General features: G+C 40.7%; 1 protein-coding gene and 1 long non-coding RNA gene across 6 annotated transcripts in view; one reads left to right on the top strand and one right to left on the bottom strand.

Moving 5' to 3' along the window:
* Plpp4 (phospholipid phosphatase 4) overlaps positions 1 to 23,914 on the bottom strand; it is a 138,746-nt gene that overhangs the window by 15,193 nt on the left and 99,639 nt on the right. The window lies entirely within an intron of this gene.
* On the top strand, positions 6,915 to 22,500 carry LOC116103070. Its single transcript, XR_004123373.1, has 3 exons — positions 6,915 to 6,981; positions 20,110 to 20,265; positions 21,969 to 22,500. It is a non-coding gene; the product is annotated as an uncharacterized LOC116103070 (long non-coding RNA).

The following is a 23,914-nucleotide window of genomic DNA, read 5'->3' as shown; positions in this document are numbered from 1 at the left end:
GGCCAGCCTGATCTACAGAGTGAGTTCCAGGACAGCCAGGGCTATGGAGTGAAACCCTGTCGTGAAAAACAAACAAACAAACAAACAGAAACAAAAACCACTTTTAAAGAATTGATGCTGGAAAAACCCTACATTTTACTTCAGTGAGATAAGCCCTCTGAGGGCTTAGAAAAATGGTACCCAACCCTGGGTACACAGAGTCTCCTTTAATAGATAAGAAACTTTAAAAACTACTGGTATCCAGGTTCTTTTGCCAGACAGTCTACCTGTAGCAGTCTGGCATGGTCCCATGATTTAGATGTGTCTGTTTACGGGTGCAGCCCGTGTGCCATATTTGAACTCCTCTGTGGTTATAGTGGCCGCCATGACTGAGTTAAGAGGCTTTCTTTGAGGGCAGCTACTGTAGCTGCTCTTCTTTGGACTTATCAAACCTCCATCTTGATTGGAAGATACTTCTAAAGATGAGAGCTCCTACACACTCAGCCCACACAGTGACTTTGGGAGAACAGCTCTGACAAATACTTCATCGGTACACTAACAAGTCCAAAGGATGGTGCACAGCCTGCAGTGCAGTGTGGGCATCAAGAAGGAGTTTCTTATACATACAAACTTTCTGGATGGCTCCAGGCCCATGAGTGACAACTGGCCTTTCACAGTATTACTACAAGGATCTGTATGAACACTGCAGTGTGTGAAGCCCTGGCCTAAAACACATCCAACATCTTTTTAGAGGGCCTTTAGGTCAATCTCAAGGAGACAGCATAAACTCTGAGTGAAAGGACTAGCAAATTTCCCATTCAAAGTTGTTTACAAAGGTGGAAAGTTAAAAATGATTAATTAAAGGCATAAACAACCCAGCTGTGATACCCCCAACAGCCAGGGGGTGGGGGGTGAAACATGAAAACTCAGATTACATAACAATGTTGAATGAAGAGAGGAGGACTCAACAGTAGGTTCCAGGCCAGCACAGCTATCCTGGGCAATGGTGAATTGCCTTCAGCTTTTCCAAATCATCTCTGAAAATTGCACAACTACTTAAAAGGGATGTTGGTTATGAGCATAAACTTGCAGCAAACTAAGTCTCCCTCAGCAGCCAAAGCAAACAAGGTTACAACAGATTCCCCACTGCCTCTGAAATATATGTTAAACCTGGTTTTCTCAGATACTCAAAGGAAGCAAAAGAAAGTAAACACACATGGAGTTCTCCTTAGGAGCAGCTTTCCAACGGCAAACACATGTTGACGATTAAGCTGAGCCCAAGAAGATATGAGACACAGCACTGCCCAGCATGGCATGCTAGGAAGATAGAAGAGTATTTGTGATTTCCATAGTGTGATAAAACCATTTAGGTACTACTTGGGTACCATCCTAGCTGGTTCAGTAGCTTCTAATTTCCACCCACATGCACTGGACTCCATCCTTCCCATTCATTTCCAGTCTCCCAGGAGGTACAGGAGTGGGAAGGCTGGTCAGCTCATTTGTATTGGCTCTGGCCTCATCCTGAACTCTTACAGGGGGAATAAAATGGTCTTTATTGAAGAGAGACAGCTTAGCACGTCTATCCACCTAATTATCTTAAGTGTGAGAAACAGAAAAGTATGGCCCTGGGGCTCTGTTGGGCTGTGGATGAGAGTTTCCAGAACCAGAGAGGAGACAGCTCAAAGCAATGCCAAATTGTCATCTCTCAGGAAAACACAGTATATAAAAAGCCAAGGAACACCAAATGGATGATGACAATGATGAGTAATTTGTGTACTGCCCATATAAAAATGCCTTGAAGACTACTTCAACATAGATGCGTCATCAGCTCAAGTTACCAATTCTACCTGCACTTCGGTATCTTCAAGAGATGGAGAAGGAAGCAGATGCTTCACAAGCAATGAGGACCCAACCTCCACCTGCCTTCTGTCACCCAGGAGCTCTCACAGGGCAGTGCTGCCACCAGCTCTGGCCTCAAGGGCTTTGCACCATTCTCTGGAATGCAGGTAAAGTCCTCTCTTCTGCCCAGTGGGAGGCAGCACCAAGGGCATGGGCTCTCCCAAGCAGGGAGGCCTTTCCCTCTGCAGAGGAAGATTTTCTTTGTGAAGGTGGAGAGCAATTGCTTGGAGGACAGGAGAACTGCATCAGCCAGTTTCCTTTGACACATGCTATTGGCCCTTTGGACAGTATTTTAAAAGCACCGCATGCTCTTACTTTTCTAGGTGACAATACACAGCTCCAATTTCATGCTAAACCTCATGCTTGTCACTTTCTATGCTGACATTTATACACTTTTCACCCAGTATTCTGTTTTCTGACAACGGACTTAGGAGAGGATTCCTTCTGGACTGGCAGACACAACTGAGCATCACCCAGTTCTGTTCCTTTACTCCTTTGGCTTTTCATTAACTGCTGAGTCTAAATTAGACCCACCAAACTATAGCTGAATGAATAAAATTTCTTATGCGACAAGGGGTTTGGGACCAGGATGCAATGTTCCATGAACCCTTCTGCTCTGAGATCCTGAATTCCAGATTCAAATTCAATGAGGAGAGCAAGTAAATAAGAAAGTCATCAAAGACAAATTTTCCAACTCGGACTATACTGCACCCTATTTTCTTCTCAAAGGGACACACTCAACTGAGCTGCTGGGGGCTCTTCATCACACCTTGGAACTAGTTAGATGATGGCCAGTTGCAGTGAGAGTCGATTCTCTGTCTCCTTTTAAATGGATCACTACTTTCTAACATGATGAAGGAACAAAACTGAGACTAGAGTGTAGCAAGGCAGGTAGAGTGCTTGCCTGAAAATGCATGAGGCCCTGGGTGCCCATAAGCCAGGCATGGAAGCACGGACCTATAATCCCAGTACTCATGTAATGATGGCAGGAGACAGAAAGATCAGAAGTTCAAGGTCATATTCAGGTGCATAGAGAGAATTTAAAGCTGTCCTGGAAACCGGGAGACCCTATCTCTCAAAAGAGGAACTGGGGAGGGGAGCAAGGGAGAACCCAACTCTAGCTGAGAAAATGGGCTTTCAAATACATAGTCAGTGAACTGTCCTCTTTGGAAAATGGGCTTATAGGATATATATATATATATATATATATATATATATATATATATATATATATATATATGTTAGCATTGGCAAGAATACAAATATGAGTAGAAAAACAGTGAAGTGAGGGAATTCCAAGAACCTGACTTTTCTGGACAACAAATTCACTCACCAGTATCCTAGAATTTGGAACACATGTATGGATGTGTGCACACACAAAGCCCTTTATCATAGATGGGAAGGAAGTGGGCACTGTGATCTGCAAGAAAAGCCTTGTGCCTTTTGCTGTCAGAGATTGCAGGCTTTTTTGGCTGGAAACAGTTAACTGTAAATATTGACATGAGGATCTTCCTGACAGCAGCAAAGATGCTCTCAGCTAGAAAGAAGGCAAAGGTGAGAGCGTCTCACCTTGTTTCAAGAACATGAGAGCTCACTTGTTTTCAATGACAAAGGCAAAGGAAATGGTGCAGGAGGTACCCTGGGACCATCTAGTAATAGGGTTACCTGCCTCCCAACTGATACTGGGTAGCAATCACTCATTCCTCTCCCTGAAATCCAGATGAATGATCAGAGATTTGCAGCTCTTCTCTGGCAAAGGAAAGTCTTATTTGCCGTGTCCTCTTAAATGTGGTTTGCCTTTCCTCAGCTGACGCCTAAACCAACTCTCACTTTAAAGATTTAAGAAGTGAGAAAACTGGCACTGAAGAAGATTCTTCAAAAAACAATTTGTTCTTCTTATAAGTGAGAACAATCCTAAGCTTCAGGTGGAAGCTCAGGGACTTCAGATAGCCAAAGCTAACTTGAGTAAAAAGGACAATACTGAAGGTATCATACTGCCTGATTCAAAATTATATTACAGAACAATAAAAACAAAGCCAGCATGGCATTGGAACAAATATGGACACATTGGTCAATGGAATAGAATGGAGGGTCCACATTAAACATACACACAGCTGGCTATAGCCACAAGATCTTTGACAAAGGTGTCAAAACTTCCACTGAAGAAAAAACAGTCTCTGTGAGAAACGGAAAGGGAAAGCTGTTATCTATACATAGACAGACACTAGATCCTCATCTCTCACCAATTCAAAACAATTCCATTCAATACAATTCAATAGAGACATCAACTCAAAGTAGATCAAAGATCTCAATATAAGAGCTGAAACTATTAGGAGAAAATACTTCAAAATAAAGGAATAGGTAAGAGCTTTCTGAAAAGACACCAAGAGCTGAGGCAATAACAGCAAGCTTTAAAGGGGGGACATGAAAAATTTCTGCCCATCTAAGGAAGCAGCTGAGTTCTGTCAAGCCTACAGAGCAGGAGAAACTCTTTGCTGGCTACACAACTGGAGAAGATTAATAACCAGGCTACATAGTGCCCTCAAAGTCGAACTACCCCCAAGCTACAAACAAGCAGGCTACACAGTAGCCTCAGAGTCTAACTACTCCCAAGCCACAAACAACCCAGTCAATACATGGCATAATGAAATGAATGGACAGTCCCCCAAAGTACATATGGCTAAGAAGTGCATGAAAAATGTCCATCATCCTTAACTATCAATGCCAGGCTACTTAAAACTGCACTGAGGTTCTTTCCATCCAGTAAGAATGGCTGTTCCCAAGACAACAAGCAATACAAGGACCGATGAGGACATGGGTGACATGGAGCCCTTTTATACTGCTAGTAGGAGATTAAATTAATCCAGCTACTGTGGACACTGTAGAAAGCAGTGAGGAAGTTCTTCAAAAGACTAAATATGGGTCTATCATATGTTCCAGCTTTACCACTCTTGGTATATGTCTAAAGGACTCTTAAAATCATCATATCATAAAGATGCCTTTGAAATTACATTTAATGCAGCTCAGCTCACAATAGTCAAGTTATGGGATCTCCCTAGATGTCCATAAAGAGTAGACAGATAAAGAAAATGTGGTCTCAATACACAGCAGGGGTTTATTCAGTCCTAAAGAAGAATGAAATTATGTAATTTTCTGGAAAATGGATATAACTGGAGATCATCATATTTAAAAAAAAAAAAAACAAACAAGCCATAGACTGGAGAGATGGCTCAGTGATTAAGAGCACTGACTGCTCTTTCAGAAGTTCTGAGTTCAGTTCCCTGCAACCACATGGTGGCTCACAACCACCTGTAGGATACCTGTAAGGATCTGATGCCCTTTTCTGGTGTGTCTGAAGACTGCTACAGTGTACTCATACACATAAAATAAATAAATATATCATTAAAAAAACCAAACCAAACAAACAAGCAAAAAGAAAAAACTAAGCCAGACTCAGAGAGATAAACACCACATGTTTTCTCTCATTTGTGGATGTTAGATGCTCTATCGATACATCAAATTATTGATATATATGTCAACAAAGCAGATAGGATACTGGGAGAAGCAAGGAGGGGTGAAGAAGGGAGAAAAAAGAGAATGGTGGGTAAGTAGAACCCATTTTCACAACACCCTTGAAAGAGATCATCTTTATGAAACCATAGGCAAGAAATATATGAAAGAAAAAATAAGACAATGAACAAAGGAAATTTGACTTAAGTGAAATTCTGGGGAAATGAAGAGATATAAGAACCAATTAAATCATTATAGGTCACCACACACAAGATTCTATTGATTTTAAGATTTATCGTTGTTTTTGTGCCATATAAGGAAGAAATACTTACATCTGCCTTCTTATCACACTAACTGCAAGATGTGCTCAAACTAATTAAAGCTGTCTTGTAACTAAAAGAACAAATGAGAATCAAGGAATCACCCTGCCTTTCCTGTTGCATTTTTAACTTTTTCTAATAATAATAAATTTCCCAGGCAAGCATCACTTCTGACACTGGAGATAGAACTGTGCTTCAATGGGGCAATCTGCGTGAACTTTCTGTCTGATTCCAAGAGCCAGGAATTACTTTCCCAGGAGGAAGGAGGCCATCACTGGGTATCTGAATGGCAATGTTGAAGGGTGCTCTGCAGAGGCTGGGAAAGCAGCTGGACAGGACCACACAAAGGCAAGGGCACAGGTGGCAAGCATGCTGCGGCTGCCTCCTAAGGACCAGTGTGGTAGCGAGTGTCAAGAACCTGGCTTGCTTACCTTCTTAGAACAATGTGTGGTCCTATTCAGCACTTTGCCATTGCCATTCCTCTCTAGGCTTCAGTAATGAGAGGCTGGGTATGTGCACACTCACAAACACACTAAATAAGCAAATAATATAATTGAGTAAATACAAACTTTAAAATATAATGTCCTGTCACTCTGAGATCTCACCCTGGTCCTGCTTCCAATGTCAACAGTGTTTGAAGAGAACTCCGAGCCTAAAGCTTCCTTCTTTTCTCCCTGCTTGAGAAAGAATCACCTGATAGACCTCAGGTCATTTTTCTAAGTTAAGCAGGTAATATGTAACTAATACTGCACTAGTTCTAGGGAGCTCTACGAGTAAATGGGGAATGGACTTCCAGGAGCATTAAGTGTGTGCAATACTCAGCTCCATGTCTCTTCATTTCCATATTTGCACAGTAGGATCAGTGATACTTGATTGTCCACACTATGTGAGGACTACACACCAGAAACTTTGAAACCCTCAGCACAGGTCTTGGTAGCTAGTACTTGCTCATTTCTTATCACTGGCTGTGGCATCTGCTGTTGCCTCAATTCTGTGAAGCCCCACTTCTAAAGAGAAGCTTTAATAGAATCTCCTTACAGCCTCCAGCTCTTTGGTCACATAAGTAGAAATCCACTCAGAGAGAGTTCCAGGGTCAGATTCCAGGGCTCTTCTCAGTCCCAGAGGCTCTCAGGAGATGACAGCAAAATTAACAAACTTGAGGACAAGAGGAAAAGAGGTGGTAGAAAGGTTTTTCTTCTTCTCTTTGCAGGAAGCCCATGCCTCTCAAATGAGAGGAGCAGACATGCTTGTGCCAAGTGATTCATTCCAAAAGGTATCTCCTAGAGTCTTTGGAAATAATTCTATGTATGGGAGCCAACTTCAAACACAATCAAATTCTCTCCCCTCTCTTCCTTCCTTCTTTCCTTCCTCTCTCTCCCTACTCCCTCTCTCCTCTATCTCTGAATTTTTGGGTCAGGGTCTTATGTAGCCCAAGCTGCCTTAAACTATTTATCTACAAACAACTTTGAAACCCTGATTCTCTTGCCACTGTCTCCCAAAAGCTGAGATTATAGGAGTGTTCTACCATGCCTGCCTTTATATGGCCAGTTTCTCAATTTAATTCCCTAGTTTCTCAACTCATAGAGTTGGCCTAGCAAAGATACCAAAGACATGGCTTCTGCCCTGGGGAGGTTATACTGAAGAAAGGGAAACTGAAATTACACAAAAATTGAATGGAAGGAAGACAGGGAGGCCTGGAAAGGCTGAGGATGCACTTGGCTGCCTGGAGTCCAGGGTTGAAAGCAGCCAACCTTTCAGAGAGCTGCTTGCAGAGTCCAGGGATGGGCAGAAGGGACAGCAGCTCCCAGCAGAATCATTTCATCGAGCATCGTGAGCCTGTCATGCCCAGTCTCATTGTAACTTGGGCCATGTTCATGTTCTGTTGCTATCCCTGGGAGGCTTGCTCTTTTCTTGGGAGAGGTGGGAGGTAGGTTTGGGGGAGAAGAGAGGTAAGGAGGACTTCAAGGAGTGAAGGGTGGGGAAGATTCAGTCAGGATATATTGCATAAGACAAAAATAAATAAAAATTGTTTAAAAGATGCAACAAAAACTGAGGCTGTGAGCTATCTGCTAGTACAAAGATGGTAAGCCAAACCCTAAGTATCCTGGGGAACCCAAGGTGAACCTGGGACTGCTAAAGCTCCTCTTGTCCTGTCCTGTCTTGTCCTGTCATGTCCTGTACTGTCGTGTCCTGTCCTGTCCTAAGAGGTGCAGACAACCACCCTACTGTCAGAGGCAGAGTCAAGTAGACCTGGTGAATACAACCTGGCTGTCTTCCTTTGATGGAATGTCCATAGAACATGCAGCTCCTTTTCTATTTCAAGTTCATTGATAAGCCTCTTCATCTTCCTAGACCTTCCCTTAGACCTGAGAATCCCATATTCATTTATGTTCTATAGCTTTCTCTGAGCCAAATGAAAGGAACTCACTTTGTTTCTTGAGTCTGGCCCAGATTCTGAGCAGTGAACTCTGGAAAATAGAGAGGGCTCTGCTCTTTTAGACACTCAGGGGAATTCTGAGATCATCTCTATAGTAGGCAGAGAATCTCTCTCTCTCTCTCTCTCTCTCTCTCTCTCTCTCTCTCTCTCTCTCTCTCTCTCTCTCTGTCTGTCTCTACACACACAAACACACACACACACACACACACACACACACACATTTTCTAGAGTGTGAGATGTGGTCAAGAATGCAATGCAGACCCAGTTCACTTTCTTTCATAGGTACCTGGAACCCATGCATTTGCAAGCCTGACTCCAAAGTTCTGCCCCTCTGTTGGGTACATCTTTATCTTCTTATTTTGCAAAATCTTCTCTTATCATCGAGTCTGTACCCTTTCTCTTAATGTCTACATTTGCTGATAGTCCACTAAGTACGCACGTGGGAGCTGGAGAGACTCCTCAGTGGTTAAAAGCAGTGGAAGAGAACTTGGTAACAGAGAGCAGATGGTACCCATCCTGGGTCAGGGTTCTAGAGGCACCAGTCCTGGAAAAGGACATGGCCCAGAAGAGGAAGCATAAGCAGAGAATTAAGGATTTCTTTTTAAACAGGAGAATCTACCCTGTTTTCCTTCACCCACCCCAGGGATTGCTGAAAAATGGTTATCAGGATTTTCTCAGATGCATGGGAGACTAGTTGGGAAGACGGGAAATGGCTTTGCATATCAGAACATCGCCATCTACAGCAGGTCTAAAGCCTCAGGACAGCTTCTCCCCTTTCAGCCTGGATGATGTCACAATGATTTGAAACATAATATAAGACTAAGTCTTCAAAGGGGAGAAATTACCTTTCCCATTATGCCTTGAGGGGAGCTGATAAGAGCCTGGGCAGGGTTCCCACAAAGATAATATTTTAATGGAAAATGCTTTTATTCCACTTCCAAAGGCCTTGGCATAACATAAATTTGACAATGGGGTCTGAATAGTAATGTACATGCTTGGGAAGAGCCAAAAGGCAGTAGATGTTTACTTGCTCCATGTGCTTATCTGATTTCTTCTACTTGGATGGGGGAACTTTGGCTACAGACATCTGTACAATCACAATGGCTACCATTGCCTGGTATTCTCTAAAGATAGCTTCCACCTACCTGTCTTTTATGCGGTGTTATAGTGAGACAAGAGACAGCATCCTTCTGGCAGTAAGGGCAAAGCTCATAATGGATCATGGACCAATCACATAGCACAGCCCTAACCACGTTACTTCTTCCTTGAATAGATAAGTGACTCTCTGGTTGGTCAAAGGACCATGTATAGGGTGTGAGGACTCCTCACTGGCCCAGCCCACAAAACATGCAAAAGTGACCGATGTCAATTAAGAAGACCTTTACCTCCATCCAGTTCCTGCCTTAAGATCCATAAAAGATTGCCAGGCAGGGCAACATGGCTGTGCTCCTCCCTGGGAATCCCTCCCATTCTCCTGAGTTTTTCTTACTTCTCCTAATAAATCTACACATGCTCTGCTCACTCCCTGTCTGTTTCCCTAGCTCCTGCAGCATGAAATAAGGAGTTCAGAAGCCATGGCTTAGGGTAGCTTTGCCGACCACAATAGTCTCTTACCCCAGCTTCTCGAGTTATGCCCACAAGAATGACTCTGCCACTCTCAAAGAACCCACCTAGGTAGTACTGGTGGCATTTATTTGTTAGGAAAAACAAGCCATTAACCCCTGGGGCTCTCAGCCTACACTGGAAGGGCAAGCAAGCAAACTTTGCAAGGAGGTGTGCTTCCTCTGTGGCGTGTGGCCAAGAGAGAGAAGCTTGTGGTGGGATCTGGCCACGAATCCAAGCAAATCTCCTAAGAACTGCTCAGTGGAAGGAATCTCAGGTATGGTAGCTCAGACCTACAATTTCAGCATTCAGAAGGCTGAGGCAGGAGGAATGGCTTGAGTTTAAGGTCAGCCTGGGATACACAGTGAGTTTCAGGCCAGCTGAAGTTTCAGACTTTATCTAAAAAAATAAAATAAAAAATAAAAACAAAAAACAAAAACAACAACAAAACAAATCAAAACAAAAGCAAAAACCAAAACCCATAGAATATTGTATAAAGGAAAGGGGAAAGGAACTGGGCTTGAAGTTACATCAGGATGTAACTACTCCAGGTCACTTTGTTTTTGAGGAAAACAACAGTGTCAGACATTCCCAGGCCTGGTCTAGTTAATGTAGTAGCATCCAGGGAGTCCTCAAACTTTCTTGTGTTTTTCCCTCTGAAAACAATCTTTGTGTATCCAAAGATCAGCCATAATTGTCTCTCATATTCTAAGAGAAAGTGACCGTAAATATATCAGAGAGCCTCACATCTCTGGCCTATGGAAAGGATGTCTCCCCTATGACTTACACTAAAACTTCAATAGATGACAATTTTGTTTATATAAAAACTGTGGGGTTGTTTTTTAAGTCTGGAGGGTCATGTTCAATTTGGGAAAGAAAATATATTGTGCCACTATTTCCATGACCTTCGCAGACAAACAGCTAATTGATCAAAGGATTTTATCCAGAAAGCCTGCTTCAGGCTCCAAATCTCTTAAGTAAAAGCAAATGGAAATCCTCTGCTAGCTTCTCTTAAACGATCTACTCCAAGTCAGCCGTGTCTTCCAAGGGTTTGAAGACTTGGGTTCTAAGTCAGTCTAAATCGGCATGGTATCTCCCACAGAGATCTCATCCATTGGCCAAATGTGGATACCCCTTTGTGGGAAAGTACTTTGCAAGTAGAACCCGTAGTGCAGATGTAAGGTGCTGTCATTTGTAAAGCTAGAAAACAGAGACCTACAAATACTGACTGTAGACGCTGGGCTCAAACTCAGACATGTTTTATACCAATTTAAGACACGGATGCTTTTTCGCCATTCTCTCTCATTTTCTTGTTACTTTAGAACTCCAGTTAGACAACTGTAAGACTGGCTCACCCTATTATCTTCATCTCTCTATCTTTCAAATGCTCTTCTTTTCATTTTTCCAGCATAGATACAGCCAACAATTCCCAAAGTCAGACTTCTGGTCTTCTAATTGAAACATTATTATTATTATTATTATTATTATTATTATTATTATTATTATTATTATTATTATTACATCTCCTCAGTTTCATGAGTCTGACTCCCCAAAGTTTGGGGCTAATCTCTTCCTATGCCCAACTCTATCCCAGAGTTCTTTTCTCCCTGCTGGAACGCCTGCCTTCTACTTCCTGCCCCAGCTAACAGGCCATCAGCTTTCTGTTGACAAGTGATACTTCCATACAACAAACAAAAGATTCTCTCTACAGTGTTTCAAAATTTTCTTTTTTAAATTTATGTTTATCTGTGTGTGCCCAAATGAGTTGATGTATACCATGTGTGTACACAGGCTTTTGGAAGCCAGGACTAGCTGAGTCCTATGCAAAAGCTCTTAACCACTAGACTACCTCTCTAGCTCCAAAGTATATGTTTTAAAGACCAAAGAGAATTTCCATATATGAAAAATATTAATCATAAAATTTATAAACTCAACAGAGGTTAAATAGCTTGTGAGACAAAACTGAATAAAGAATAAGAAAAATAGAAGATTCTTTGTTTTATAGAATTCAGACAAAAGATAACAAGGAAAGAAGAGTGGAAAACAACAAAGGAAAAGTTAAGAGAGAGAGGAGAAAGAGAGAGAGAGATATCACTGACTCCAAGTAGAGAGGACAATGATAATTACCTGCTATAAAGAGGTATTAATTAATAGTCTGTGGTTCTAGGTAGAGAGCTCAACAGATAGATATTGTAACAGGTATTAATAAATAAATGTCTATGGCTCCAGGTAGAGAGACGAACAGATAGATGGTATAACAGGATGGCTGCTACAAGCAGACCCTTAACGAGTAAAAACTACTTGCTTCCTATAGGCAGATATTAGTGAAAGTTTGAATTAATTGTTTGAAAGATGGTATAAAGATATATTGCTATATTAAGTCTTTCAAGATACTCAAATTCTGTCTAACATAGGCTCTATGGGAATTTGGGGTTATTATCCTGCATAGCAAAATAGAAAAAGCTTAAGAATAGGTACATACAGTGTTTTAGTTTACTTCATTTGTTTTGGATTGTTTTAATTTTCAAAAATGGGTGTGATTTTGAGTTTTGGGGTTATATTATTCCTCTGGGAGAGAGGTCAAAATAAAGGTTTTTCTGGCTACTGGCTCAAGGATATACTGATTTGGGAGAAAGGTTTTGTCTTTGTGGTTTCAGAAAAGCTGATTAGGCTCTGGACATCTTCCAGAGCTATAAGGATCAGATTTGATAAAGACCCCCAGAGAACTAGATTCCAGAGAATCAAACAAAAAAATTGATCTTGATGATACTAAAAGTTTATTTTGAGATTTGTATGTCACAAATCTCACAGAATTACAGAATATACAGCTTTGGTGAGATCCATCATCAGACATGCTAAACTGACCTGCTTGAATTATTGCTCTCTTGGACTGTCAGTCAGGACACAGACATCAGAGAATAATATAATTGTTGGTATGGCCTTCTTAAGGCCAATTGACTCCCCAATTTTCCCTACCCTCCCCCCTTCTAAAGAATCTCAACACCCATACTCAGCTTGAAGAAGTTATGAAGAGTCATCATTCTAGTTCCCTGGGCTTGGGGGAATAGAGGTGATTATTCTAAGGTTGCCTTTCTGGAGAATTTAGAAATGGTCATAATTGGAACATGGAGGAAATAGCTAGAATTGATTGTATAGCCATAATCTCATTTGGTAGAAATCTTTATAATTGTTACTAAGTTAAAGTCGTAATTGCTTATTTCAGTACAAATTTTATTTTGATGCACAATCAAGGTTTCATTGGTATAAATTTCTTCTATTGATACAAAAATTTTAAAAGTGCAAGGCTTGGACCTAGTCCTTCTATAATTGTTATTATAAACTGATCTGAGATGTTTAAACCTGTCAGTTAAGGGCCAAATAGCAAATTCATGGCTCTGAGTTTATGTTTAGGGTGTTTACAGATATTTTAATTAGAAATAGCTGAGGGTACATAATGGATAACAGTCCAGCTTACTTTACATAGATAGTTGTTTTTCAAAAACATCAGAAATCCGCAGAATGTGACATTTAATGTTATTTATCCACTTGTTGTTGAGACGTATCTGCTTCTAACAGCTCCCCATCCGTGGATTCAAAGAAGCAGCTGAGCATCTTAACTTCAGGTGAGGTGGTACATTGTGACTAGGTGGCCACTGGGCAGAAATTGCCTGTCTCTCCTGCAAACCTGTACCGTTCTTGAGAGGACACAAGTTACAGGTTAGGATAGCTTAGTTCTGCTGAGAAAGAATAAGCTAGTCTTTAATAATTCCTGATTTTCAAAAGTCTGTCAGGTGTTCCTGGGCTAGAAGGCTGAAGACTGATACTCCAACTTCCTGACTTACTGGCTGGCTGTATGGGTAGGCAGCTGTCTCTACAACTTGTCTTAGTTTTGAAAGCTGTGTTAGGCTTCCTATATTTTCAGAAATGTTGGCCATTCTTAGATTTCTGAAGTGGCTGAAAGACTACTTATAGTTTCATAGCCAACCCAGACTATTTAACATTTAGAGAAGAGATTTGAGAGGATGATTTTCAGATGGCATACGATTTCAAGCCAGGACCTAAGTCAGGTGTAGAATTATAAGTCTTTTAAGTTAGGATAGATGACAGTGTTCTATTTTATTGAAAAAAAATGATGGATTGAGTGTTAGGTCTATATTGTATTTTATAAATTACAAAATGGTAATAGTTGTGCTCAATTTATATCTGAGATAAAAGAGTCTTTTAAGTGGACAGAAAAAAGGAATGTTGTGGATGGGCCTGGTGCTGCCTGTATTTTGAGGTTAATCCGCTTTCCCAGGAGGGGTTATCTGGACCAAGGAATGAGTGACACACGAAGGTGACTTCTTGCGAACCTTCCCTGAATGAATAAAGAGACCAATTACTGGGAGTGTAGGAGGAACTTCTAGGTTGGACAGGGAAGAGAGGAAGCAGGAGATAGGGGCTTTTGGACAGCAATTGCGAGAGGGCAAGATGTAGCTGCTAGTGTCTCCTGGTTGATATGAATCCTAGAGGATTCACCACTGGAGGATTTAGATTTAATGTGGCTTACAAGATTAAGATTCTAGTTGATGCACCCAGTGATTGAGTTACCATTGATTCTGAACTAAATTTGTGTGGTGTTTTCCTTCACGCAGTGCTTCGACTGTGTTCCAGAGAGAAAGGTACAGCAGCAAAGCGTGGGTTTGCCTGATGTGCACCACAAAACTCTGTGGGAGTTTTGAAGCATAGTAGTGACCCGCCAGTGGGAACTTAGCAATCTGGGTGGAGAGATTTTGGAGCTCTGAGTCAAAGGGTCTCCATGAGATAAGAACAGGCTGGCCATTGCCCTCCAGTGCATGGCCGGCCAGCTCACGGGGGCAGAGAGCAGCTGGGAAATTGGTGATTTTTTTTTTAATATTTCCTGCAACAGAGAGAGAAGAGTGAGAGAGAATGGCCCAGCTGTTAAGAGTATATACTGATCTTGTAGAAGTCCCAATCTATTTTCCCAAATCTGAAGACAGGGCTCACAGCTGCCTGTAAATACAGTTTCGGGGAGTCTGAGGGTATCTTCTGGTCTCCTTGGGCAACTATACTCACATTCACATATCCACAGACATATAATTTAAAGATAGAGAGAGGAACAGCTAAGAGGATGGGAAAGTCTAATACATGTCTAACTGAAGTTCTAAATTAATGACGAAATGATTCAATGGAGAAAAAACAAGATTCAGATCTATCTCCAAATGCTAGAAGACATGTTTATGAAGCCAAAAGGAATCCCAAATTCTTTGAAAAGGAATTAGAGCATAGTATAAAAGAAAGCCATACTCAGGTCTCTCAAACTTCACCTCCTTTCATGAAAATGAAAAAGAAAACCTATGCCTAGAAATATAATAGCAGGCTGGAGAGATGGCTCAGTGGTTAAGAGCACCGACTGCTCTTCCAAAGGTCATGAGTTCAAATCCCAGCAACCACACAGTGTCTCATAACCACTCGTAATCAGGTCTGCTGCCCTCTTCTGGAGTGTATGAAAACAGCTACAGTATACTTATATATAATAAATAAAGATTTATATCTTTAAAAAAAAGAAATATAATAGTAAAACTTCAGGATAGAAAAAGAAAAATCAAATGTTAAAAACATCCAGCAAAGAAGAAAAGAAAAACTTAGCATGAAGTAGCAATGAGATTTATAGGTAACTATAAATGAACCCCAACCTAAACATTAAAAGATAATAAAATAATATCCCTAGGATTTAGAGAGGAAAACTGTCAAACTAGAAACCTATATTGAATAAAGTCACCTTCCAAAAATGATAGCAAATACAATTTATAAAATTCAAACAAAATTTTCCTGGAGGCAGGGGAACAAGGAAATTTAAAGCATATACTTTAGGTGAGATATGGAAAGACTGAGAAAGAAAAGGAAAGAAAAAGTAAAAATATTACATTAGTTGAACTATGCCTGGGTTGTTGACTCTGTTGGAAAGAAGAAAACAAAAATCAGGATTAGAATAAAAACACCAGACAAAATTAGAAAATTACACTGTGTTCATCAGACCCCAAGCATTTGGTCTTTATACTGATCAAGGAAGAGTTATTTACTCAAGACTCAGTTAACTGTGTGTATTAAAACTGAAGTTTGTAAAACTTTCAAAGGTGAAGAAGGAAATATAGTCACGGGTGTGAAATCAGTACATAAAGGAGAAAGAGGAATATAAAAATACCACAAATAAAATTACTACAAATGCATAGGGTCCTATGTCAATGAGGAACAGAAATACAATTTAAATTATTTTCTTATATTTCAAATACATAAAACAGGGTGTATACAATAGAAATGTACTAGGCAAATCTTGACTGCTAAAAGCTGACATCAACATTAACATAATATTTTTTATTAACATTACTATTTTATAGTAATAATTATATTCTTGAAACCACATGGACACATTTACATATGATTTTGTGCCTATATTTTACTGTTAGTTAAGCATCCCTGTTAAATAGTGGCAGAGTGCCACAGAAAGAACATATTTCAGGAGCAACCAGAGCTAGAAACTTTTATCAAATTATCAACAACAGGGACTGTGCAGCTGCCCACTGGGCTACCAGGCCAGTTAGGTCACTATATAAAGGAAACTCATGTTCAAGTCTCTCAGCCTGCATCTTCTCTCTTTGTGACAGCCTCATTTTTTCCAGGCATGTCCTCTGTGTACCAGGGCTCTGTGTGTCAGTGAGAACAAGACACTAATGACCAGAAAGTGCTGGATCTGGGTTTTCAGAGACAAATACATACTATAATTACAGAGCCTTTAAATCGCACTTTTATGATAATAGTGATTTGGTTAACCAGAAAACAGAAACCATGTTCCTCAAGAGAAAGCAGAGAAGAAAGCTTACCAGAACGCCAGGCTCATTATTCACGTGCAATGAACTCCAACTAATGCTTAATTACGAGAGGCGCGGGGAAGATCAGAGGAGAATGAGACACGGCATCTCCTGAGGCACTTGATTGATTTCTCAGAGTACAGAACTCAAGCTACTGTGAATTCTGAACACACAGACTCAGCCAGAAAGGGCCCAGGGAACACACACAGCTTGTGGGGAGAATAATGGCGAAATAAATGAAACAAGCTGTGCTGCCTGGCCCAGGTCTTAGACTAGAACATATTCCAGATTTCACCACTATTACACTTTTCTGATGTAGATATTTTAATGTTAATTTATTTGGGAAGATGAGGTGGGGAACATGGCCCATGTGTTGAACTTAGAAGTCAACTGTGGGAGTTGACTGTCCTTCACATGTGGGCTCTGGGGAATGAATTAGATTCTCAAGCTTTTACTAGGTAAGTTATCTTGCTGTCCCAAGCACAGCTATTTCTTAAGATGAAAACAGATTTCATTCAGTCTCCTCTTCATCACCTGTGACTTTGACATTTGTTAAGATATTCTGCATGATTTTCATAAGCACAGAAAAAAAGTCCAAACCAAAATAATCAAATTATTTCTTCTTTTAAAAAAAATAACACCACCCCACAAACATGGAAATTAAATCAAGTTCTTCTGGTATAATTTGTTTTTTAGAAGAAAACAGCATCACAAATCACCAATTGGAGATTTTTCGATGCCAATATCTTGATCTAAACTCAGCTGGACCTTCCTGCTTTTGCATCTTAGGATTCATACAACCAACTACGGATAAAAAAAATATTTGGGAAATACGGCATTTTTTTACTGGACACAGACAGACCTTTTTCTTCTCACTATTCCTTAAGCAATAAAGCAGAGTGATTGTTTATATATCATTTACATTGTACTCAATATTCTGGAGAATACAAGGCTTAAACACATGTGAAACTATCCACAGGTGACATGTAGGTAGGATGTCATTTTATACAAAGATTTAATGTCTATGGAGAGTATGGAAACCAATCCCCACAAGGAATGAGTGGTGACTGTATAAGATGGATAGATATTTATACAAAATAATACCTCCCTCTTTGGAGCCTAACTTCACTATTTACTGGCCATGTGACCTTGAACAGGATACTTAATCATTAATTTTCACCTGCAAAATGGATGAAATATCTATGTCATTGTGAAATTTAAGTAAGACGATGCATGTCAAAAACTTACTGTATGCCAGGTACACTGCAAGGTCACAATAAATGTAGTAGAAACATAGATGAAAACTTCTGCACATATTTTTATATTCTCAGCAGGAGACTAGACTTTCCCATGCCTCTTTTATTGCAAATGGCAAGCTTACATTCATAGCTGTGTCCACTGCTTCGTATCCTACTCATGACATCTGAACACCCAGCTCTAAACAGACAAGTAGGGCAGAGATAGTTTAATTTAAGCTTAACTTTTGTATCCCAACTGTGGCTTTAATTATGAAAAAGAGGAAAGCAAACATGAGAAAAGTCAAGAATGCCAGCTAGCCACCTGTTAGCTTTATGCCATCTGTAGGACTATAAGATGTGTCCCCAGGATACTAAAAAAGTTTTATCAGTGTGGTTTTTGAAAAGAAAAAAAAAATTCACTTTCAGGAATCTTTGCAAAACACAGACACCAGAGAAAGTGCTTGGTGACAGGAGAATTCTTCATCGATTTATTGGAAGAAAATTATTTAAGAACAAAAAAATAGTTGTGGATGTTAAGAACCTGAACTGTCATTCTCAGTCTCTGGTAAACTCCTCAGAGCAGAGTGTGTAATCTCTTAATGGCTAAGGCAGAGAGGAGATGGACAGCCCTTCAGGCCACAGGCTGAGAGAACAACAGATTTAGACACAACAACACCTACAGTCTGGTCTCCCAGGAGACAGGGCCAGTGAGGTTCCTGTGTAAAGCTTCCTTTTGTTGTGTTTCCATCATTCCTAAGTGGACTCTCTATAGGACAAATGTCACCTCATCAACCTCTGGACCCTCATCACTTCTTTCAGTGCTTGACACCAGTGAGACAACCAAATGTCATGGAACCTGGTCAAAGTCATGGCTTTTCAATGATAGATGTAAGTCTTGAAGTTGCTCACATCCACTCTTATATTCACCCATATATTCAATCAATTAGACACCAAGTGTGGCAAATCCCAAGTCTTGTGCTCTTTCCTTCTACACCTAGTAGGTCTGAATGTTCGTCAAAGCCTCCACTGAGAAGCTTATCACAATGAGCATCAGGGGTTCCTGGACAGTCCTGGTAACTGATTGGGCCTGGGGAGCACAGATGGGAGCCCTGGTAACCAACTGAGTAGTTGGCCCAAGATAGCACAGATGCCAAGCTGCTCCAAGGCTTCTGCTATTGTTTCCAATTCAGAGTGTTTCCTTCTGACTGAAGAGAGAATGAAAAGCCAGGTGCCAAGTAGAGTCCCAGTGACACTGATGAGAAGTCAAAGCCCTTTGTAGCTAAGCAGTCCCCATCCTCTCCTCACAAGTCAGAGAAAATTAAAGTGTGATTCTAGCACAAAGAATTGAGCCTAGTGGGGCCAGCCTATGTTAGAGGGCTCCTCCATCCTTCATTTGAATCAGCCACAGAACAAGGAGAAACAGTTTTTAGTCTGCCTCATGGGTACACATGTTCTCCTGTGGAGCCCACCTCCCCTTCACCTCTTCAGAGGCTTTGTCCTTCATAGTCTGCTGGCGTTTTCTGTTTGCTTGCTCTGCGTTGGTATTTTCTCTGCTTTCTTCCTACTCTACTGCCTGAATCTACAACTTTCTTTCACCTGCAGGCTTGGGAGGTTATCAGTATACCTCATACACCCCCAGAGGCAGCTTCGGGATAACAGTGATGTAGACAAGGGTCACTGGTTTTCATTGACAATTTGACACAAAGAATTCCCTAGGGAGAGTCTCAATAGGAGACTGTCCAGATCAAGTTAGCTTGTGGGTGTGTTTATGGGGCATAACTCTATTACATTACTTGCTGTGGGAAAAATGGCCTAAAATGGGCAGCACCATTCGTTAGGCTTCATTCTGTAGTAGTGTGGTGAAATCAAGAAGAGTGGTACATATGCATTCACTTCTCTCTAATTCTTGATTGTAGATGGGACTACCTGCTTTAAGTTCTCATGGCCTTAAAGTCACAGAACTGAAAGATAAATACTTTCTCTAAGTTGCTTTTAGATGGGGTGTTTTAGCACAGCAACATAAAATGAAAGGAATACATAGGCCTATTCTGCCTGTCTGAGGAACAGCTGTCCTGTCTGTATCTTGTGGCAGAAACCCAGTACAAGAAGTCAGAATCTTTCCAGCCACTACTAAGAGCTCTAGCCAGAACACAGAGGAAGGAGAAGGCCACGGGAATGAGAGAAAATCAGGTGTGATCTGAATGCTTATGTTCTGCTAAAATGTCTGTCTCATCCATATCTCACAATTCTTTCAGATTTGATTCTATGTTATCTGGACCAATTCTAATGGCCTCCTCCAAGCTGACTTCAGCTTCTGTTGATCTACCTCTAACTTCCAGCTCCTGACCTGTAATGCCAGTAGCTCTGCAATTGCTTCCTTTGACCTTATGAAACTCTGCATTTTTCTCAAAGTAAGCAGTTTTCCTTTGTGCTCAGCATGTGATGGGATTGCCTTGTACTTGTGTTAACATGAGAATGCTATAGCAAAGTACTGGAGGGTAGTAACTTATACACAGCAGAAATTTGTTTCTTACAGTTCCAGAAACTGAATAATCCAAGCCCAAGCCTGACTGCATGTCTACTGAGGGTATTTTCCTAGTTCCTAGATGGCTCCTTCAGGCTACATTCTCTCATGGTGGGCATGGCATAGCTCCCCACAGCTTCTTCTAGAAGGGTGCTAGTTTGATCTCAAGTACTCTGCCTTTGTAATCTCTCTTTTTAAAAAAAGATTTACTTATTTTATTTATATCAGTACACTGTAGCTGTTTTCAGACATACCAGAAGAGGGCATCAGATCCCATTACAGATAGATGGTTGTGAGTCACCCTGTGGTTGCTAGGAATTGGACTCAAAACTATTAGAAGAGCAGTCAGCGCTGGTAACCACTGAGCCATCTCTCCAGCCCTGTAACTATCTCTTAAAGTCCACTTCCTTAGACCGTCCTACTTGTTATTTTTTAACACATGAACTTGAGGGGAGATACATTCAGACTACAGCAATAGTCAAATTAAAATAACCAGTAATGAGAGAGAACTGAACAAGGGTGAACAGGTTCGCCCCTGCCTAGGATTTGGCAGGAATAGATGACAGAAAGCAGGCTACTTTTCGAAGTGGTCAGCTGTTTTCTTCATGCCATGCCGACTTTGGCTTTGCATCTCCACTCCACCTCTTAAATGCACAGAATGAGACTACCAGTCAGGAAACAAAAACTTGGAAAATTTTGTCATTTCAATTCTATGTATAGATTCGGTATCCCATGTGTAGATAGTGTTGTGATCATTTGCAGAAAACCCAGAGCCTTTGCCCTCCTTGGCAAGACTGAACACAATAAACCAGCTATCAGGGGAGCATCTGAGAGAGCTCCTTTGCTGTACCCTTCAAGATATCTTTCCCTGCATCCATTCCATCAGCTTCAGTCTTGTCTTCCCACTCCTTGAAAAGATTTTGAAATTTGTGTATGATGTGCCTTTCTAATCACTAAAGCAAGTCCACAACTTTGAAGAGATGAGTCTCAGGGATGGCAGTTGGTCTATGCACTGCAGTGCCAAAGTAGGTCATCAATTCAGTGAAGTTCAGTATGGAAAAGAAAAATAATCAAGGCTCTTGGAAATGCAGTTAAAATGCTCCATCTGGTCTACCAGCCAGACTGCTTTTCTGTAAATGAGCACAATATTGTGCATACATGGAACACAGAATCTGCACATTGAGCTGAAACAACAGAATTCCCTAGAGACTTCTAAGACACTGTTTTTGATGACCAATAGAGGTTGAATAAAAGTAGGTAATTCCAACATCTTGATGTCAAAGACAGAGTTCACATTTCCACTCAAAGAAAGATGATAACCACCATATTTCCAATGCGCAAATCAGCTATAATCCACTAGTGAAAAGTCATGTGTATTAGTTAGTCTTTCTGTTGCTATGATAAAATATCCTGACAAGAAGCAACTGAAGAAAAGTAGGAAGGGCTTGTTTCAGCTACAGGTCAAGGTTAAAGTCCATTATGGTGGGGATTTCACAATAATGTGAGCTTGAAACAATTGGTTCCATTCCATCCCCAGTCAAGAAGCAGAGTGAAGAATTCTTATGTTATGTTCACTTTCTTCTTATACAGTTCAGGAACTCAACACAGGAAATGGTGCCACTCATCTGGATGAAGACCAGTCTTCCCTCCTCAAATAACCTGATCACCATTCATAGGCATGTCCAGAGGATTTTCTCTCAGACAATTCTAGATCTCGAGCTGACAAATGAGAATAACCACCATACCATCTATGCCAGCCACCAACCACTATACCAACTATAGGCAGCAAAACACCAGGCTTGGAGAAAATGTTTTAGCTTTGATTCCTCAGGTGATACAAGATTGTCAGTGTAGAGGAATACAGCCTGCTAGGATTTTTATGGACTTCATAAAACATACAATCAATACATACCCTTCATTAGCACAGTTATAGAACCAACACCTAGAACTATAGGCTAAGAGTTTTGTTATGTGGTGGCTAAGTCAATAAGTGTTTGTTTATATCTGCTAGATTCTTGGCTTGGATGCTTGGTTCTAGGGAACAAATATCAGACTTGGTTGGAGTCCCAGAAAATTTAGGGTCAGAAATCATTATTAACATTGTCAATTAAAAAATAAAACAGACTGCTCTCTTGCTCTCTTCTCCTCTTGCTCTTGCTCCCATACCCTCTTACCCCTCTTTCCCCACTCCCCTTCCCCCAGAAAAAAATATTTAACAGACTCTTAGAAAAGAGGATGCTTGGTGGGAACAGAAGAGATCTATCCATCTTATATACATAATGAGCAGGGAAAGGCTATGTAAAGAGTACTAGAAAGAGTGGACAGAGATCAGTACAGATCTGTGAAGAGGAAATACTGAATATTGTTTAGGTACTACCAGATGCTGATGTAGGTTTGTGCATAGAGCTTAGAGAGAGGTACAGTGATGTGTGGCATATGTGAAGCCCCGTGTTCAATCCCCAGAGCAGAAAGGAAAAAGCTGCTAGTGTAGCTGGAAGGGAGTCCAGCATGAAATGAAGCCTCAGGAATAAGCAGGGCTAGAATTTTCTGTAACAAGTTGTAGTAAGTCTTTCAATTTTTATTTTATATCAGTCTTATCCTAAGAAGTTTAAAGGGTAGGAGAATATGAATTGAACATATATGAATGGCTGGGAAGATGAACAAAAGTAGACCCAAGAGGACTAGATAAGAGCTATTGAGCTTCGGATCACTCGTTCCTTTAGAAGCTTGCATGGCAATATTTGGTGCCATGAATGCTAGTCTACAGGGAGTGGGGCACTCAGGTCAGTTCCAGCTTTAAGGTCTCTAGACCCTTTGTCTGAAATGCATGGTGTCTTCAAGAATAGGGACTTACTTTTTACCACTCGGGAGTACCCACCAGTGGCAGCAACAGACTATATTTTGAGAGTCTATTGGACATTTTTGACCAATAATTTGAAAAGGGGATTCTCATGTCTGATATTAGGGTTTTGCTAGGTAGTCTTTGGCTCTTGGAGAAAGGATCATCATCACAGGTGAGCTATGTTTATTAAAACTATATATATATTTATACATAGAATTATATGTATTATAGTTTTTTATTTTAGAAAATAGTTAATACTAATATTCCTTGTGGCTTTTTCAAATACTCTTGTTACTTTATCATCTCTTTCCTTCTTTATTTACTTCTTTTCCCCTCTATAAAGAGCCCTCTCTTCTCCCATTACCTCTATCAGATAATTTCACACATTGTATTTTGATCATCTTCATGCCCCTTCCCCAACTCCTCCCAGATCCATTCCCTTTTCCCTACCCACCAGACTTTATGTCCTCCTGATTTTTTAAGCCCTATTAGTGATGGTAAATACTCGTGTGTGTGTGTGTGTGTGTGTGTGTGTGTGTGTGTGTGTGGCCACCTACTGGAGCTTGTTCAACCCATCCATTTAAATTTTTATTTATTTTTACTTAAAAAGAGACATATGTGTATGTGCCTATGTATATGTATGTGCACCACATGCAGGCAGATGTCCAAGGAGGCTAGAAGAAAGCCTCAGATT

The sequence above is a fragment of the Mastomys coucha genome, unplaced genomic scaffold, assembly GCF_008632895.1.
Source record: "Mastomys coucha isolate ucsf_1 unplaced genomic scaffold, UCSF_Mcou_1 pScaffold21, whole genome shotgun sequence".
Classification (NCBI taxonomy): Eukaryota; Metazoa; Chordata; class Mammalia; order Rodentia; family Muridae; genus Mastomys; species Mastomys coucha.
This window is presented reverse-complemented; position numbering and strand designations above follow the sequence as displayed.